At 34.3% G+C, this 5,163-nt stretch overlaps 1 long non-coding RNA gene across 2 annotated transcripts; it reads right to left on the bottom strand.

Moving 5' to 3' along the window:
- Positions 1-1,167: 1,167 nt before the first annotated feature.
- LOC140875810 (uncharacterized) lies at positions 1,168-3,143 on the bottom strand. Of its 2 annotated transcripts, XR_012148599.1 has the most exons (4): positions 2,996-3,143; positions 2,616-2,885; positions 2,019-2,537; positions 1,168-1,601 (listed from the first exon to the last, which is right to left on the bottom strand). It is a non-coding gene; the product is annotated as an uncharacterized lncRNA (long non-coding RNA). The 2 variants fall into 2 exon arrangements; XR_012148598.1 differs by lacking the exon at positions 1,168-1,601 and having other exon boundaries at positions 1,848-2,537.
- Positions 3,144-5,163: the final 2,020 nt, after the last annotated feature.

Genomic DNA, 5,163 nt, shown 5'->3' with positions numbered 1-5,163 from the left:
CTCACTCCAACTAAACTTAATATTCTTTTGGGTGAGCTTGGTGAGTGGTATTGATATAGATAAAAACCCTTCGACAAACTTCTGATGGTATCCAGCTAACCCTAGAAAACTCTGAACTTTTGACACTGTCTTCGGCCTTGACCATTCCATAATAGCTTTGACTTTCACTGGGTTAACTGGTACTCCTTCAGTAGATATAATGTGACCTAAGAATGTCACACTATCTAGCCAAAATTCACACTTCTTGAATTTTGCGAAAAGCTCTTTCTCTCTTAGAGTTTGAAGAGTCATCCGTTGGTGGTTTTCGTGGTCCTCCTTTCTTGGAGAATATACAAGGATGTATTCAATTAACACTACCACAAATTTTTCAAGAAATTGCTTGAATACTCGGTTCATCAAGTCCATGAATGTTGCAGGTACATTCACCAAACCAAAAGATATCACAGTGAATTCACAATGCTCATATCTTATTCTGAAAGCTGTCTTTGGGATATCTTCAGCCTTAATCTTGAGCTGGTAGTATCTTGACCTTAAGTCGAGCTTTGAGAACACCTTAGCTCCTTTTAACTGATAAAAAATGTCATCGGTCCTTGGAAGCGGGTACTTGTTCTTGATTGTGATCTTATTAAACTCTCGGTAGTCGATACACAATCTCGTGCTTCTGTCCTTCTTTTTAACAATAAGGCAGGTGCTCCTCAAGGTGACGCACTTGGTCGTATTTGTTTCTTATCCAATAACTCTTGGAGTTGGTCATTGAGTTCTGCTAGTTTAGCTTACCTCAAGTACTGATCTACTAAATAGCTTCGCCCAACTGTTTGCTAAATTGATGTACTCAACTGATCAACCAAACTATTCAGTTTTCCTGGTATTCATCTAATGTTGTACCATTAGTTTCCTTAGTACCAAACTGATATTGTACCATCAGTTTACCTAGTTCCAAACTGATCTTGTACCATCAGTTTACTTAGTACCCAACTGACATTGTACCATCAGTTGACCTGGTACTAAACTGGTCGCATAACATCAGTTTACCTTTACTTTTTTCACAGAAATTTTCGCATCTATTTTAGTCTTCTATTATCTTCCTTAGTTATCAATTATGCTTACTAAGTTCTCTTGAGTTTTCGACTACTGAGTTTATCTCAACTACTCAGTTTTTGTTTCATTACTGATTTAACATTCATTTTAGCAACTTGTTCTTAATTTCAGTTTCTCTACTCCTTTCGAATTTTAACTCCCCTCAGTTTATGAAACCTGGTTTTGCTCTGATACCACTTCAATGTCATGCCCCGAAACTGGGCCTAGTTGGCATCGGCGTTATTTAATGTTTTTACATTAAATAACAAGCCTCGGAGTATAGAATTTTGAAATAATCAGTCTACTCATTCATGAAACTGAAATTACATGGTCTTTATTAAACTCAAATTTTAATTGCCTTTACAATCTTTAACTGAAAATAACAGAACTTAGTATGCAGCGGCTTTTTACAACTAAATGAAAGTAGAACTAAACAGAAACTAAACATCAACAATTTGTTGGACTTCTTCACTAAATCTAGAACTGATTTTGCTTATCATCCTTGAGCTCTTCCTCGTTCTTATCTGGTGAGTGATATGGGTATCACTCAGTAAATGGTGGAAAACTCCCAGCATCGTTTAAAATCATTTTAACAGAATTTCTTACATATACATATTAATAAAACAGAGTACTGAACATGAGCAGATACATATCTTTCCAGAAATCGGAAAATTCAAAGAATGTACCAAATCACTTATAAATTTTGTGGCTAACTGATATCAGCTCCTTATATTTTTATCCTCTAAAGGGTGAGGAATCAGAACAGAACAGAACCAGAGTATTCAAAATATTTATTCCTACCACTAGTTCATAAGCTTTGGTACATCAAAAATCACAGTGTGCATATTCATGCCAAGAAATTTTATATTACATGCTGGAAATCAAAAAACAAAACAAAACAAAACATATTTACCATAGTTTAAAACAAAACACCCACTTACCTTAGATTTTCTAAACAGAGTTTCGGTTTCCTTGTTCAACTGCCTGCTACTGGTCTGCTCAACTGGCTGCTACTGCTACACTGATATCCTCACTCACTCTATAGGTGTAATGCTCAGAATTTTGAGTAACCATTCTCAGAGATCTGATGGCTATTTATAAAGAAGATTATGACTGTTAGGCTCCTCCTTAATTGTCATTATTTGCCATAATTTTGAGTTATTTCATCAGTTACGATTTTTGGAGCATATGGATTTCAGTCTAGCTATTGGACTTATCTTGGTCAACTGGTCAACTCAGTTTACCTCGATTTTAGTCTATCTGAAGTTCAATTTAGTTTGCCAAACTATAGTCTTCATTCAATCAGTCTATCTCAAGTTCAGTTTACTTCCGCTTAGTTTACTCTGAAATTTCGGATTCTTACACCACAATCCAAATTATCTCCTTGGTATCTACACTTTGTGATCCCACGTTGCAATTTCAAAGGTCAAATTCCTCTAGTATCCTGGCAAAAATTCAACCTGGACACAAATCGAATTATTTTAACAGTAAACTAATTGCATCACATAATGAGGGATGTACAATAATGTAATACTTACAAACTGCCTCGCACTTGTCTTGTCATATGGGCTTCCTTCTGAGTTCTTCACCACAAATTCCATATTTTCACTAATCCACACAAGAAAATACCAATGGGATCTTGCACCGATAGGAAATAACACATATCTACATGTCTCCATCACTTCCTTATCCAAATCATGTAGCTTCACCTCGGTATTTTTCATACACATGGAGAGAAAGTTCACATATTGATCATCCTTGAGTGATTTGTTATTATAGTGCACACCAAGTACACGTAATACATCACTCTACGATAAAATATTTAAATTGCCAGCAATCAATTTTTATATTGCTTAGATAAATAAATAATAGAATAGTAGATGAAATACAATTAATTAAAAAGGTAGCTCATACGCACCTGGACCCAAGGTTGAACAGTGTAAATGGGAAGACCACGGTTATTGGAGCAGCTCAAAATTTTCAGGTAGCATTATATTTTGTCTCCTTGGATTTTATTTCCAAACAAAAGATCACATAATTGGGGCCCTTCCACTGACAGGTACGAGTCATTCTACACCACACAACTGTAAAAAAGAAAATCAGTACATTAATTAAATATACAATGTAATAAACATGATGACTTACTTCGATTTTTCTTTGGAAAGTAAAGAAAAAATTATATTTCTCTCCAAGTCAGTAACTAAATCGTGTCCACGTAAATCTATCTGGCCCTTATACAATTGCAAATGGTCCTCCGCGGCCTGCCCAACATCTGACGTCACCTGCTCAACAATAATATCAAGATCTATGAGATAGTCATCTTGGTCAAAGACACAAAAATTAAAACAGAAAAAAAATATAAGTCACATATAAAATAAAGGAAAGAAGTAACTATAAGTAATATATTACTACAAAGCTCTTCATTCTACCAAGCTAACTACTCAATTTTTCTCTCAATATTTTTGCAGCTCTTCTCGGCGCATTCATCAAATCTCTTTTTTCTCCTACTAGAGCGCTATACTTTCTTTCTTATGTTTGCCATCTTATTAGGATCAATATCACTTGTAGCATCACTCTCGTCGACCATCATCTTTGAAACATGGTCATCAACATTTCTACCAGAATCATCTTCATAGGTCTTTAAGGTCATTTACTAGAATCCACATTCACATTATCAACTACCTTCTCAGGTTCCTTCTTAGTTTCATTTTTATTTACATTTTCTCAGCTTCTTTCTCATCTAACTTACCAACTTCATCCTACATTTCATCCGCAACATCTTTCATATTTTCATGAGTTGTTGGAACTTGTGTCTCAAACTGCACACTATGTAAGTCATTCAAATTGCCATCAAAATTCTTACGAACATATTTTTTATGATTACTACTTTTTTCCAGCAACATTGTTCGAACCACATTTGCTTTCAACTTTTCAATCTCAGAAGACTGTTCCCTAATAATCTTCTCTAAACAAGTGACATCAGTTTTCAAAAAATACTCATTCATTATTAGCATTACTTGTAACAAAGAAATCACACAATTCATCAACAAACTTTAAGAACATTAAAATTAATTGCACAAAGCATAAAGTTGCATCACATTCACATACCACACTGCTAGAAAATATTTTCTCAACAAACATTCTTTCCTCGGGGAATGAAACTAAAGGAAAACCTATTTTTAATAGAAAATTGCAATGTTAAAACCCTATAATTTTTTTGGATAATATTGTATAAAATTAAATATCAAATATGACATTCGTCCTCGTAATTGCATAAAATAATTCTTTGGCAGAATCAGCATTGGCAGGAATTTTGCACTTTGCCCAACGAAAAACACGGAAAAATTTCCTGAAACTTGCCTGAATGACAAACAAAGGTACACTCTCATACAATCTTGCCTACATTAAAAGATTATTAGATTAAGTAATGATCAATGAGAAAATGATAAAAGATCAATGTATTAAAGATAATACATACTAACCATCAACCCCACTAAACAACCATCTAGGTACTTCTTTCGTTCTACTTCATCTTGCCCATCACCGATATGGGCAGCCATTTGATCGCAAAAGAATCGATACGCAGCATCACCCCACGAGAAATTAAATAATCCAGATCATCAAAATATGGCATAATAAATTGTGTAGTAGAATATTTTCCAACCGAAAAATTACACAATGGAATAAATATAAGATAAAAATCCTCGCAAAGTCCTCAACATATATTTTTTCCTTATGTGCTAGCTCAAGAAGTTTTACACGAAGGCTTGAACGGATCACCTTGCTTATATTACCCCAAAATAATGATTTACAAAATAAGATTCCATTTTCAAATCGATATTCATCGATTGTCCAACATATTTTAGCCCCATTACAATGAAAAATTCTGACAACTTAAAAGGAACCGATACACTACCATCGCCAAATTTGAAGGACAAAGATCGGACATCAAACCTTTTCTACACTGCCTTAATATTCAAACAACTAAAGCGAGGCTTTGGCAAGGTTAACCATTCTAAGAATGACGAATTTTTTATCCACTGTAGTTGTATTTTTATAGGTGAAATTTCTTCTATCGTACTCCAA

Source organism: Henckelia pumila, chromosome 1 (genome assembly GCF_033568475.1).
Source record: "Henckelia pumila isolate YLH828 chromosome 1, ASM3356847v2, whole genome shotgun sequence".
NCBI classification, from domain to species: domain Eukaryota; kingdom Viridiplantae; phylum Streptophyta; class Magnoliopsida; order Lamiales; family Gesneriaceae; genus Henckelia; species Henckelia pumila.
Note: the sequence above shows the minus strand (reverse complement) of the source record. Positions and strands in the feature narration are given on the sequence as shown.